Source organism: Stenella coeruleoalba (assembly GCF_951394435.1).
Source record: "Stenella coeruleoalba genome assembly, chromosome: 7".
Taxonomy (NCBI): Eukaryota; Metazoa; Chordata; class Mammalia; order Artiodactyla; family Delphinidae; genus Stenella; species Stenella coeruleoalba.
In genome coordinates, this window is record NC_137153.1 from 64,292,156 (window position 1) to 64,307,914 (window position 15,759).

The 15,759-nt window shown below is 35.7% G+C and overlaps 1 protein-coding gene across 13 annotated transcripts in view; it reads left to right on the top strand.

The window, feature by feature from the left end:
- Window positions 1-15,759, top strand: part of PTPRD (protein tyrosine phosphatase receptor type D) — a 2,135,645-nt gene that overhangs the window by 1,469,950 nt on the left and 649,936 nt on the right. For all 13 annotated transcript variants that reach the window (XM_079926376.1, XM_079926379.1, XM_079926370.1 and 10 more), the window contains one exon: window positions 1,289-1,327. The gene's annotated coding sequence lies outside the window, so the exon portion shown is untranslated. The remainder of the gene's footprint in view (window positions 1-1,288; window positions 1,328-15,759) is intronic.

A 15,759-nucleotide genomic window follows, 5' to 3' on the forward strand; every position in this document is an offset into this window, starting at 1 on the left:
ATATGGTAGTCCAAGCCTCCTTACAGAATTTTATCTCCCCATCCAACCACCCTCTATCCAACCTGGTAATCGCACAGCAGCCGAATAATCTTTTAAACAAAAATTGCAATAATAGCGACCTCCATTAATTTTTCAATTGGCTAATCAGGCAGTTAATGCCCTAGATTAAATATCTATTTCACACGCTTCCACTTGTTTATCTTAGAGTTTTATGATGTTATAGCTATAATACACAATACATGTTAAAGCATACAGTTTGATGAGTTTTGTCATCTCTAAAGCCATCATCACAAGATAACAAACATATCTGTCAACTTCAAAAGTTTAATTTATAGCCTTTTTAATGCCTCCGTCCCCTTTTCCCCACCCATGTCTACAAATAACCACTGATCAGCTTTATGCCACTCAAGATCATCTGGCATTTTCTAGAAATTTATAGAGATGGATTAATACGTCCACTTGCCTAAGTTACTCACAGAATCCAAATTGATTTCTCTGGTTCCATTCTTACAAAAAAACAAATAAACAAACAAAAAAACTAGGGTGAAGAAGTTTAATGAAAATCATTGGGAAAATGCCAGTATGGGTTGTCCAATTTTCAAAACGGTTTATGAAACTTCTGAAACACTATAACACTTTCATGTGCTTTTATCTTTTTCAACCCTAATAAAAATTATATTAATAATGAACTTTCATTTTTAACTAAATTTTTAATAAGGCTTTTCTTGGCCCAATTTTAAAATCTAGATTTGTCTCTCTCTTTTTTAACATTATCATCATGATTTGGGAGATTCTATCTTTCTAGAGACCCTGTGATGTTAGTCACGGAAACTGAGCATGCGTTGTGTGTGTTTACCAAAGAACTAAATCTTAACTATGCAAGGAATTCCTTACAATGCAAAGAATATTCCATTTTGTAAGAATTGTTTGTAGACTTTTCCAACACAATTTTTAATTTAATAATATTTGATGATTGTATTGTTATTTAGTTCAGATTATATACAATTTTGATTATATTGTATGTTTAATTAATATTCTAAACTGTAATTTCTCTTCCTAGAATAATCATAGCTTTTTTGCTTATTGTTGCTTTGAAAGGTGAATTTTAAATTGCTCTTTAAAACGAGAATGAAGGGAAATGCCAAAATACAACTAATTTCACTTCTTTTTGGAATTTGACATTTTCCACTATCTAGGTAATATAAAAACACACCACCTAAATGAGGAGTATTTTAATAGCATCGTTTTCACAACATTTTAATTGTTGTCACATTTCTTCTTTGTTTAGGGAGACGGCTGGTGAACACCCGTGGGATCTAAAGAACAAGTAAGATTTAAAACATGCTAGTTTTTTTTTCAGTGTGGTTTTCAAATTTTCTTTGTTTTATTACTTAATAGTATTTCTTAACTACTATAAGCTGTAGCTTCTTAGAAAAGTGTTAGCGATTTTATTACAGCGCATGAGGAATAAAAGTGAACTTTCAACACTTTTAGATTATTTGGAGGCTTTAAAAAGCTGCATGAATTTTCTGTGTATGGTAGGCAAACAGAAAGACATTACAGATGGAGTGAAATTCCAAGCACAAAGTAATGGGCATGTTTTTATTTTGAGTGAGTTCAAATCCTTAGAGTGAATTTTTATAAGGTAATTTTTTACAACATATATATGCTATTACTGTCTTATTCCTACCTCTTGCCTAAGAGTAGAATAGGTCACAGAGTGGTTCATTTGATTCGCCAAACCTACCTCATGGAGAACCATGAGAGATTTGGACAATGTAAGGTACATCCCTCCAATTGGAATGAGATGTGTTGGGATGGTGAGGGGAGGGCCATCAGTTAATGGAGTAGAAAAGTGAACAGGTGAAATAATGGTCAAAAGGAAAGCAAATGAGTAAGGGGAAAATTGAAAATAATGTCAATAATAGGGAAGAAAGCAGATCACCATAAGGATAGAGTAAACAGATTACATACACTTTATTGTCAACATTTGGAAGAAAGGAAATAGAGGTAGAACAAATTTATAGAGTAGAGATTGGAAACTAAAAAGAGGTAGAGACAGGGTATGTAATAGGTTGTACTTGAGAAAAGGGGAGAGATAAAAGTAAATGATAAAAGATGGAGAAAGTTACATTTTTAATTTTTGCTACTTATTTGACAATTTAGTTGAAACTAGAACTTGAGTGGTTTAAAAAATAGAAACATTGAATATTTTTATCTATTTCATTGAGGAAGAAAAACGTCTAGTCATCATATAATTATTTGATGTTTCTGTGAATCTTGCTCTATGCTCAATTTAAGCCATGCTCAAATGAAGAAAATGTTTCTTGATTTGTTTCAAGTTTTCTTATGAGTGTTCTAAACCTGCTCTACTCTTGAAATCACTTGACTTCTAAAAAAGGGAAAATCATGCATTTAGAGAGGTGAAATAAGTCATTAAAATGTGTTTCTAATCTACAGAAAGCGTATGTTAAACAATTCAAATTTATAGTCAGAACAGCTCAAATTACTCCTGCATTCGGGGACACAAAGCCCTAGATTCACCCTGTAGTTATCCTGTAATTGCTATTTACAGGCAAAGGAAAAGTGAACACGGGTGCTGATCTCAATATTAATGTAGAGATTTACCAAGGAACCTTGTAGAATTGACAGTTTTCTGTCCCGAAGTGTAAATCATAAAGATTCATCCAGGTAACCTCCTTTTTATTGGCATAAAGATACAAATAGGTAAAAATTAATTCTTAGCAGCATTTTCACCATATTTTAATTAGGAAGTGTGGCTTTGGGTTTATGGTTGTTGCTGGTTTTTTTTTTTTTTTTTGCAACTATTATGTGTTAATCATTTATCATCACAATAAAAGGTCTCTTTCTTCCTAACATTTGAAGTATCTTGGGGAAAATATTTTGGTTATTTATGGTCTATTATGTATAAAGCTATCACTAACAGTCCACCATTCATTATTTTCCTAACTATAGAGTAGACTTTGATGATGGTAGAGTGGAAAGTGCCTGTTGACTCTGACTCCAAAATACTGGGTAAAATTTCAGCATCATCATTAAGATCCACTTACTCACCCGGGGCCTCAATGTTTTAATGTTCAAAACAAGGATAATACCGCCTACTCAAGATTGCTGTGGCATTTGAACAGCTTATCAATCTGAAATTATTTGGGACTTGGTCAAGACTAATAGATGACGTACCTGGTGACATTTGGGTTCTAGCTCTCCAGAATCCTATCCAGAATCCCATGAGTCACATAAATGATTTTGCAATGATTGTTGCCAGTGTTTGCACTTGTGATTCAAGTTTATCATATAAAATGTTATTGGGGGGTGGGGGAGGATAAATCAACCTATCATTCAAAAAGCTTTAGTCACCATCATCATGGCTCTATATCTGGAGTGCAGGAGAGGTCCTTCAGCATCATCAAAATCGTCACCTGCTTTCTGGTACTTTATGTTCCTCAATGGAAAAAAAATCTAGGATGCTCTCTCCTATTTTGGTAGTGCTAGGCTAGGTGGTTTTACAAACATCTCCTCAGATAATCCTCACATCTGTCATGTAAAGAATATCTGATTGTCCTCTTTTCCGTATAATTCTCAGAACAGCCAAATAACATGACTAAGGTCACCTAGCTAGAAAAGGGAAGGAACTGAAATTGTGGCTCAGAACTCTGCCCACAGCTCATGTACACTACAAAACACCCTCCTACCTTCCTTAGTGAAATATAATATTTTCAATACAAATATTTGTAGAAGTATTGTCACAGTGATTTTATCCACATTGGTGGAGAGAAAGCATTTTACGGTAAAGAGGAGGTGAAGCAAAAGTGATTACTAGTTCCAAAAGAGGATGAGGAATGCTGAAAGGGTAAGTAGTAAGACAGTCTCACTAACTTAGTATTGTGCCTTGGGTAAGCTCTATGGGGAGGCATTAGTAAGCATTAAAAAAATGCATCCTTCTTGGCCAGTTGACAGCAGAGTCAACCTCAAGTCCTCCTGCGTGTACCTTTAAGTGCCAATACATCTACATTCCTCTGACAGTTTAGCAGAAAGAAACTTTATTTTCTTTCTACTTACTGACATTCCTTTTCTTAACAAAACCCCAAAGCTTCTCTTTTCTGGCCCTGCTTTTCTGCTGATGGTGTGAAGTCTGTGGTTCATCTGAGTTGGTGTAGGTGTACTTATTGAAGTCAGAGAAGAGAATAACTATTATATCTAAATGCACATTGAACAATCCCTTTGAGGTACTAGCCTCTTGAACTTCATTAAGGAAAAAAAAATAGCTGTTAGAAAAAGTAAAATGGAAGTCCCTGCATGATTAATTAATTTTAAAAATAATTGTTTTTAATTAACTTCATTAAAATAAACCTGTTTTATTCTTTTGTTAGGTCAATTATCCTAGACTTAAACAAAATCAACAAATAATTCTCTTTCTGGTCCTTCACACACACACACACACACACACACACACACACACACACACACACACACTCTCATGCACAGATATACATACAAATACTTAGACACATGTACACACATACTGTGACAATATTTTTCCCTCTCTCAGTGAAATATTCTGTGTTATCTATTCTGTAGAATATATTGTATAATGTTGAAAAAGTGATTTTGGAGAAAAGTTGAAATGATTGAGGCTTAAATGTGTTATGACATTTTGAAACTTTAAATAATCCACGCCTATCTAAACCCTGTGTTTTAAGTAGTCATCATCCTGTTTCGCAAATGAAGGCTGTGTTTAGAAATACGTTTTCATTGTGCTGATATCACAGTACAGATTTCTCTTTCCTCAGATTGTCTCCAGTGTAAATACGCTGCTTGATAAAGATGACAGTGAATTTAAATTGATTGCTAGGCAACTGTATTGTTATTACCATAGATAAACACTCTTATTTCCTCTTTGGTGTTTTCCCGGTAAGGAGTTTCTGGACAAGCATAATGCTTTCTTTTGGGTTGATTATGATCTTATTCATTCTAAGTAATCACATAGGTATCCTTTATTCTTTAGGATTTAATACATAGAAAAGTTCAGAGGGAAAAGGTGAGCTATTAGATAGTGTTTTTCAAGGCATGATGAGAAACAGGGATGTTGTTATTGAGGAACATTTGGAGTCCTGTACATGAGCAATAATCTAAATTGTTCAACATAAGCATATTTCCATCTAGATTCTGAGAACTAAGCATAATCTTGGGATCGTGGGGAAATTTTATTTACAATATCCACTTTGTTCACGAAACTCAAGTAAATGCTTCCAGAATGAAATGAGGTAATAGCAATGGACCAAACAGTTGTTTATTTTACAGGGCTACCTCTTTATTTCCAAGGAGAGTTATTGTTCCGCTGTGAGTCTTACACAGAGCTTACAATTTACTTGATACAGAAAAATGTCCATTATCTACCACGACTACTGTATGAGGATCAGAAGGCATCAAGAGGGCAAAAGTGCAGCAGCCAATAGCAGTTCAAGAGTGAGGGGACACTCCGAGCGCAGTCTCATCGTCAGGCTGGTTAAACTATAAGATGCACCTAGCAAGGATTCATGTTACCCAGGAACCCCGGCTTGCACATGGACCACTAGAGTGACTGTAATGCCCTTTTGTGAAAGGAAGGAAGGGTTGAGTTAGTGAGACCAGAGTAATGGAACTAATGCTGACAATGGCGTTTTCGCTACCACTATGAAAAAGCACAGTAGACGCTTTCCAGTGCCTGGTACACCATGGTCTTCCCTGAATTTTGATGTCGGTTCAGCTGTCTGGCTCAGGGCAGAGCTGGTCCTGTGTGGAGTGCCCATATATTTGCAGCCATACAGTAGTGCTAATACTTGAATCTCCTATATTCTCTTAGAGCCACATGTTTACATCTGGGAAAAAAATCGGTATCCAAAAGGGCTATTTTAGGATAGTGAATGAACTGGCCTCCAGTGCTACTGATAATGCAGCAGGGAAAGGAAGAGGAGGAGGCTGGTTTCTTATGCCCTTTAGGGCAGGAAAAAAGAAAAAAGCACCACTATTCATTAAACATGAACTGTTACCAAATATAGAAGTGAGTGAGCATCCTTTCATATTTGAAGACTGTTACTAGTTCTGTCTTGTGAGTGATTGCTTTTTTGCTATCATCAGTGATCAGGGATAGAACACAACAATGATGGTGCAGCACTATGGGGAACTCCCGCGGCCCATTTATTGTCCCCATCACCTTGAGAGTGGTTTCCAACATTAATTCTAGTGTCAGCGACTCCATATTAATTGTTGTTGCAGAAGCTCTTTAAAATATGTCAGAGTTCAGCTACTCTTGTGTTACTTTGATGTGAGTCCCTAAAGCCTCAACTTGAAAGCAAACAAACATAAGACCTGGCAAGAGTTTTCAAATATCACTGCATTATTTTTTTTTAAATTAGCATCTGTACTATCTGCATCCCTCTTTTTAACTCTCTTTCTTTCTGCCCCTGTTAGTATGATTAGTTGTGTTTATCTATTTCATTAAAGAAATTCAGACACTCAAAAATCTTTATTGAAAACTTAATCTAAGACAGTGGCCAACTCTCTGATATAGATTTGATATAGATGTTTGACAGTGTAAGCTAGTGGATCGTGAATGCAAAGGCAAATGACAGTGCTCCCTTCAACAGTACATATCCTAAAATTTGAACCATACAGAGAACGTTATCATGGCCCTGAGCAAAGGCAAGTCACGGGGTTTATTTTAGCATTGCTGAGTGTTAGGAAATTTTGTGAAGTTTTACTCTTCTACCTGATGATATAGGATGTAATGGCAAGGCTACATGCCCTCACAGATAACGGTGATTGCAGAATGGCAAAAATACATACATATGGCCTTAGACTTTAACTGATAGAGCTTGATAAAAATTTCAATACTATTTCATAGATCTACCTTGTTCTCATATCCACTTAAAGTAAAACAGTCATTTGACATTGTGAATAGTTTCCCTGTATCTGTGTGTGAAAGGAAATCATCTTACCTACCATAACTTCTTTGAGTATATGAATTTATCTCTTTAGTAGTCTTCTCAAATACTCTTAATAATGCTTGACTCATGGTACTCAGTATGTATTGAACAGATGTATTAGTTTTCTATACTATGTAACAAATTACCACACACTCAGTGGCTTAAAACAACATGTATTTATTATCTCGCAGTCTCTATGGGTTTGTTTAGGCATGCTTTGCTGGCTCCTCTATAAAGATGCCATCAATATATCAGCCTGGGGCTTAGTTCTCTTCTGGAGGCCCAACTGGTGATGGATCCACTTCCAAGTTCACTCAGGTTGTTGGCAGAATTTCTTTCTGACCGTTAAAAATGAGGTTCTAGCTTCTTGTTGCTTGTGAGCTGGAGGCTTCTCTCAGCTCCTAAAGTCTGCCTGAAGTTCACTGTGTCATGGCCCTCTCCAAAAGCCCTCTCACAACATTACACCTTACTTCTTTAAAGCCAGCAAGGGAGAAGGAGAGCCTGTAGACCAGTCCAGTAGCAAGATGGAGTTTTATATAATATAGCATAATCAGGGGAGTGAAATCCTATTGCCTTTGCCAAATTCTCTTGGTTAGAAGGAAGTCACAGGTTCTGTCCACACTCAAGGGGACAGGATTATACAAGAGTATAGACACCAGGAGGAATGGACCCTGGGGACCACCTTCAAGTCTGTCTGCCCAGTAGGTATCAACATTAAAACCAGTATAAGGAACAGCCCTGATTCCCAACTTTGAGCCAGAATTTAAAATCACATTAGAGAAAAAAACATGTTAGTTTGGTCTTACTAAAGGAAATATGAAAGAGCTGTTAAAATAGCTGCAGAGTTGTCACTACACTAGATTTGCAAAAGCACCATATCCACAGCATTTCCACTTATGAGAGGCTGAATCTTCAGGGAATAGGAGCATATTCTTCGCTTACTCTGACAGTGAATAGCATGTGAAGCTCTTTCCTTGCTGAGTACATTCTGAGTTTCAGGACTTTGAATAACACAGTTTGTTCTTAACGTACACCTCACTCTCTACTATTGTTTGGACTGTAACAACCGCAGAGGTGATTATATGCTATGTAATTACAGACTGCAGTCACTAAGCATTTTACCATCTATTTACCCATAGGTCTGTTTTCTCACATAAGCACTTAATTCTATAATATTTAAATCAAAAGCTCCAGGCTTACTAGTCTTCCAGAATGTGAGAATAATTGTTGAATTATAAGTTATTCCCCCGAGGAACAGTGTGTTGGGACATGTGGGGCCATGTAACCTTGGAGCAGCCCCATCTGGTGATCCCTGAAAAGCTCCCCACCCTTATATCTTCCGGGAGTTCAAAAACAGACACTTTCTCAGGGCCCCGGCAGACCATAATTGCCACTTTCTACTTAAGAGAAGCAATCTCTAGGGTAACCAGAATTCCATAGCAATTTATAACTCGGGCAATCTAACTTATGAGCATACTACATATGAACCCTAACACAAAGGAGAAGTTTTCCATGCCAAAATGATCACCGTAAACCATTGAAATTTAAAAATAATTGTGTTATCCATATTAAGTCTTGGGAACACCCTTTGTGTCTGTTGTGTTATACACACATGACATTTTCAGTCCACCACTAATCCTTCTCACATGTAACAATGATCCTGTGACAGTCCAGTCCATGTGTATCAGTCAGGACCCTTTCAGAAAACTGGTGACACTTAAAAAAGATTGAAGAGCGTTTAATAAAGTGACTCTGTACAGAGGGATAGATAGGGTTAAAGGACAGTGAAGCATCCTGGGCTAACTATAACTGGAAGCTACTTCCACACCCAGGCTCGATAGAACACAAGGTTATCAGAAGCCAGAAAGACTTGTACTGTTTAAGAGGGTCACCCAACAAGACCCTAAGATAAAAAAACAAACAAAAAAAAACACCAAAAAACCATATGACAACATGTACCCTGGCAGGTAGAGAACAAGGAAAATAAACACCATGACTCCTCATTTCTTTTACCTTCTAATTTTCTACTGGTGCCTCACATTGAACTAACAAGAAACTGCAAGGCAGGAGGGCCTGGTTGATGCCATCCTAAAATGTTAAGCTCATGAAGCACTGAGCAAGGGGGAGAAGGTTGAATGGGTCAGGAGGGACAAGCAGGGATTGTCCTATAGCATGTCAGTGTTCATCAGAGCACAAAGATAGCTGTAGATAATTTTGTCCCTTTGTTCTTAAAATTCTAACTTTTGTTCATGGTCTGATTTCTAACAGTTTCTTCCTTTTATGCCTGGGGAGTATTCGTCAAAGATATGTTGAATCTCTTGAATGTTCTTCTAACCTTTCACACCTGGAGTTTCCCCTGAGGCAATTCCTAACAATTTCCATCTTTCTTCAGGCTGGCCAACTTTAAGATAATTCGATAACTCCAAATCTTCTTTAGAGGAAGACCTAAGGACTATAAGGAACAAAAAACTACCCCAAATCCCTGCACACAAGCCCCAAGTCAACATAAAATTTTCAGAACTCCTTAAAAGAAGGCTAACCAAAATCTGGGGAGAATTTCTAAATGTAACCATAAATTACAGCATATTACTTAGTACTTTTGCAGTCTGCCCTAGCACTCTTCATGCAGAGAGAAAAATAAAATAACTTTTGAGACAGACTATTTTAAAAATGGCACATGCATTGCAGAATGAAATCTTACAGTTTTATCAGTGGAGAGACAAATACTTACTGTATCTAAATTATATTGATATTAACTCTAAACCTAATTGTTATTCAACTTGTTTTTTATTTCTAAACACTCATACAAATTTTTACAAGTCATATTTTTCTCCATGCCAACTGACTTACCTTCATAAAATCTTTCTCTCTTCAAGTTTTATAAAAAAATTTAAAAATTTTTTTGGCTGTGCTGGGTCTTCGTTGCTGCCCATGGGCTTTCTCTAGCTGTGGCGAGTAGGGGCTACTCTTCGTTGCGGTGGACAGGCTGCTCATTGCGGTAGCTTCTCTTGTTGAGGAGTAAGGGCTCTAGGCATGCGGACTTCAGTAGTTGTGGCATACGTGTTCAGTTGCTCCCTGGCACGTGGGATCTTCCTGGACCCCGGCTTGAACCCATGTCCCCGTCATTGGCAGGTGGATTCTTAACCACTGCGCCACCAGGGAAGTCCCTCCCTTCAAGTTTTAAATTAAAAGTTACCACTGAAATTTGTAGATCCTTTAGACGTTAATGTTAGGACTGTAAAAGCTATGCAACCCAACATTTCAATTCTATTGGGTTTAAGTTTAGCCTTTGTATGACTTAGGACAAGTCAATTTTTATTAATTTTCAGTTTCCTCATTTCTTAAACAGATGATAGTTCTGGTTATCTTTTGTTGTAGTTTTGATAATGTGCATATAAATAGTGTTTTGTAGATGCCAAGCAAAATATTGATGATAATGGAAAAAAATTACAGAATTAATATTAGGCGAATGTAGAGATGTCTGTACTTCTGTAGAGAGGTCTACTAGATTTGTACTTCTATAGATAGGTCTACTAGATTTAAATATACATTAGCTTGATTTCGTAGGTTTTTGGGTTTTGTTTTTTTAACTTTATGTGCATTTCTTCCATCACAGTATGCCAGACACTACTTTGGTTCCTCCTTTAATTATAAGCATATAATTAAAGACTTGTCCCTTTTAGCACGAAGTCATAAAATTTATCTTAAGCAAAATTATTCTTATACTTTATCTGACATGATACTTACTGCATTAATATTACGCTAAAAGAGAAAAAATAAGATTTTATATAGTTTTTCAAAAGTTATATTAATATAGCATTTTTTGAAATTCTATAACCACCCATTCCCAGTATACTATTAATGAGTCTGGATAATAATCTTGGAAAAATTCCAAAACTCATGTTAAACAGTGGTTGGAATATTTTAACCCAGAATTGCACCATTAGATTTCTTTATGTTTCCTTTCTCTCATCAACACCAGAAGCCAATGATATCACAGGTGCAAAGTTCATATCCTCCCTTTTTCCATAGAAGTGCCAGACCAGAGACTCTAGAATGCACTGTTACTAACAGAAGGGGGAAGGTATGGGTTACCTAATAACTCAATATGGACTGTGGCTTTCTTAGCTGGCACACAGGCTAAGTAGGCACCCAAAATGGTTAAAAATATTAACAGATAGCATCTTGTAACCTTGTCTTTTTATTTATCTGTTTTTCATACCTGTTTTCCTCAAGATTTTTAAAAATCCCTGATTTTTAAATGACGTTTGTTTTCCATTTTTAAGTGATTTTAATTAGCCTCTTCTTCTATGACTTGGTTAAGAAATTTTAGCCAGAGGTCAATAAGAGTGTAACGACTTTTCCAGTAAATAAAGACAGTCTCTTTATTCTTCTAAAATGAAGGATCATCCGTGCTTATATGATTGGTTGCTATGGTTTGACTGAACGGATTTGTCTCTATGGAACAAAGACTTGAATTCTATCTATAATTTTTATTCTGCTAAAATGATGATTCCCAAATACATATTATTGTGTGTCTCATTCCTGCTTAGCTACGTGCTTTTTACAAAGAATGTAAGGCTTTTCATGAACTGATTCCTTCCTCCTTGTCTAGCTTTATCTTTCTACCTTACTTCCACTTCCAGGTGTCCTGTGCTTTTCGCACTATTAAACTTATCATATATTGCTGCCACAGCAGCTGGCTTCTTCTGTGGTACCATGACTTGTATATGTGTCTCCTTCAGTTAATCCCGTGACACTCTAACTAACTTCTAATAGCCCTACTATACTTCATGTTAATAATGTATTTATATGCCTATATTTTTCAAATGTTGGCAAACAATTTGAAAGTAGGGATCTCATCTGATTCTTCTTTGCATCACCAGTGGAGTACCTAGTATACAGTAGGCTCCAAAAATTGTTTATGAATAAGTAAATTGTACCACAGACAAAACTTAAGACGTCTAGAAGAATGCTTTGCAGTGAGCTGCAAGAATTTATTGACATCTTATCAAGCAAATGGAATCATCCTAAAAAAGTCTTATGACAGTCACAATTGTGTATGTAGGAAAGTGAGTAAATATTTGGGTTAATTGATAGGACTTGTATCTTTTTGTTTCTACTGTGAAATCACAGAGGTTTCTGGTCTGATCTCTAACTTTCAATAGTTTTCTCAGTTTCAGTTGCTGTCTTTTCTAGTCACAAGAAGGAAGGAGCCCCAGAATGCAAGATTATGCTTCATTGTTTTAACAAAGACAAAATTACTGTCTGTCATTTTAATTGTATCTTGTGTTTTGAACCTTTTGGAAATACAATTAGCAAAAGCAATATAAAAGCCATATTGATTTAATGTCACTGTTTTAGCCAGAGTCAGTCAAAAGGAATCCATAAGCATCCTTATGCATACCACATACTCCTTGTATTTTTTTTTCCTAAGTATGTTTCCAATTCAGGTTTTTAAAACTTGGAATCAGTTTCCCCACTTAAATTGTAGTTATAAGCTCGCTATTTAATTCCAAGCTGAGGTCACATAAGTCTAGTTGATCCTTAATGTAGCGTGGTGGGGAGGCCCAGTGGCCACAGGCCGTGGGCCATGAGAGGATGGTGCGCTAGCAGACCTGGGCTTCATTGTATATTTGTTATGTTGTCCACTTCCAAATGATAATTCTGTGCTCTCCAAGTGATGTTCTTATAAAAATGATTTTACAGTAAATTTGGTGTATTATTAATTCAGCAAAATACTAAATGAGTATAGAAGAAAACATATATATGTATATGTCACACACACAGTACACACACCTATACATACATAGGCATAGTACACTTACAGCATCTTTCACCCCCTCAGGAGTTTAATATATGTGAAAAAAATAGTTTAAAAAATTCAAGAAAATAAAAGAAATGGTTTAAGGTAAAATAATAAAACTTAAGTAGTTGGCAGGGGGAAAAAAGGAAGGTTCAACTAGAAGAGTTTATTCTTGTATTTTTTTTCCTTGTAAATTCTTTGGTCATTCACATATTAGTATAATTATTATTTTAAGTACTTTTTTCAAAGAAGAAATATTAAATTACATGAATTGATGAAGACATTTCTCTCACTGGGTGGAAATGAGGTCATCATTTCCTAGAAACTCAGCTTTCATGTTAAGTAATTCCCAGTCCATATCTTAATATCATATAGCTAACAAAACTATACCACCCTTTATTCTTGAGTTTCTCATTCTTATGTTCCGTTATGTAACATATCAAGAAACATTTCTGTCTGGGTGGTATTATGGTATAAGGAGTTAATTAGAATACCAAATCTCAAAATAATACACATCTCATGATCAGCATGTGTTCAAATATAGTCTACAGTCTTCAGGTAAAACATGGCAAATGGAATTCAAAGTCTACCTCTGCTGCCTTCAAAAACACCTCTAAAATATGAGTTTAAAAATTTTAAAGTACAAATTGAATAGTAGAGGGGTAAAAATTATCAAGAGATGTCAACAGAGTTCTGGAAGATGGAAAGTGGAGAATTAGCAAAGTAGATAAATCTGACTATGTGCCAGTAGTTTAGATAACTGTGACATGTGCCAGCTCCTTCCCGCCACTCTCAAAACCTGGAAAGCCTCAGGACTTAGACTTACCAAGTATGTGGGAGTAGAATAAAGTGTTTGACACTGAAAACAAGAGGGTTGTTTCAAAATCTCTAGTATATGCTTGCATCACCAAATTCTTTCCCATGTTTTTGTATAGCTAGGAGATCACCTCTCCCCGTTTCCCACAGGAGACCAGAGGTATAAAACTTCAGAGAAATTGAATTAAAAATTAAGGGTATCCAAACAAAGAAGACTGGGGATGAAGCACTGGTCAGAAGTAATGAAAAAAGAAACTCAAATATCCTCCCTAGACACAGCTCCCTACTCACAGGTATCAGAACAGTGAATAAAATTGGAGTATTCTTTGGAAAAACATAATGGTCCTTGAGAAAATACCAACACATAATGATATGTAGGTCTTGTTATTCCAAAGTAAAGCTATCTCATTATGCATTAGCCTATCATAAAGCCTTTGACCACACACACATTGACACAAAACCTTCCGTAAGATCTTCTTAAGGCCCCTCTCAGATAGTCAAAGATGACCAGTGTATGAGGAACAGTTTCAGTATAAAAGAGAACAAAACAAATAAAGGTACAAATCCTAAAAAAGAGCAATCAGAGAAAAATTAAAATATCCCAGGTATTTAAAATATTATAGTAGATGTGCAAAAATACAAAAGGAGAGATGAAAGATAAAGTTGAGAAAATCTCTCAGAAAAAAAGAGCAAAAAGAAATGGTCAAAAACATTTTAATGACAGAATTAATCCAAGCTATCCAACAACTGTCTAAAATGACTTCTAGAAAGGGAGAACACAGAATATCTAAGGGATGAAAATAGCAAAGATATAACCCAAAAAATTGCTAAAGAACTGAAGGACTTGATTCTCATGTTGAAAAAAGTTCAGTTACTTCTTAACATATTGGATTTTTTAAAAGACTTACTGTGAGGCACGTCAGGGGGAAATTATGGAATAATCAAATTAAAGACTAAATCCGTGGAGCATAGACGGCAGAGCGGGTGGTGGTGATCACATCTCACATACCAAGAAAGGGAAAAAAAATGGCATTTCAGTTTTCAAAACAACATTGAATACTTGGATGCTAAAAGACAGGAAGCCTTCAAACTTCTAGGGTAAAAAGTTTTTCCAACTTACAATTTTATATCCATCCAAACTATCAAGAAAGTGTGCAGGTATAATAAAGCTAATTTCAGACAGGCAAAATATTTTAAGAATTATGTTCCCTCTACTCTTTCAGAAGAAACAACTGGAGGGTATACATACTTAAGCAACACTTGAGAGTAAATTACATGAAACAAAAAAACAAAACAAAACAATCCGAGAAACAACAAACCAAACACAGAGGTGAAGAAAAAGAGGTGAAGGGAAGCCCCAAGAAAATAGCATCTAAAGCAACAGGCTTAGATTGGAGTAAGAAGGTAAAGGCATGAAGACCTCCAAGAAGGGAATGGAATTGATGGAAAGTTTTCAGCCATTTCTGAATTTTTAGAAAGAAATATTAATAGGCTTGTGTTAGATCTATTAAACCACTTTAGAAAGAAAAAAGTAGGGTGAAGCCCATCAAAAAGCTAAATAAAAATTTTTAAATTAGTCAGGGACTTGTACTGAAGGAATATACATTTTTATAATACTGTAAAGATAAATACTGTATGATATCACTTATATGTGGAATCTAAAAAGTAGAACAAACTAGTAAATGTAACAAAAAGGAAACAGACTCACAGATATAGAGAACAAACTAGTGGTTACCACTGGGGAGAGGGTAGGGAGGAGGGGCAAAATAGGGGTAGGGGATTAAGAGATACAAACTACTATGTATAAAATAAATAAGCTACAAAGATACATTGTACAACACAGGGCATATGGCCAATATTTTATAATTATAAATGGAGTATAATCTTTAAAAATTGTGAATTACTATGTTTGTACACCTATAACTTATATAATATTGTACATCAACTATATCTCAATGAAAAAAGTTTCAGGGACTTGTACTGAAGGAATATACATTTGTATAATACACACATTATTTTCCCTTAGATTTTATTATTTGCAGAGGCTTTGGGAGTGATGGAGATTATACTCTCCCTGTTCTTCCTCCACCCTGAGTTATCTTTGGAGCTGCCAGAAAACACAAAATAATTTGGTGTGGGAAACAAAAACAA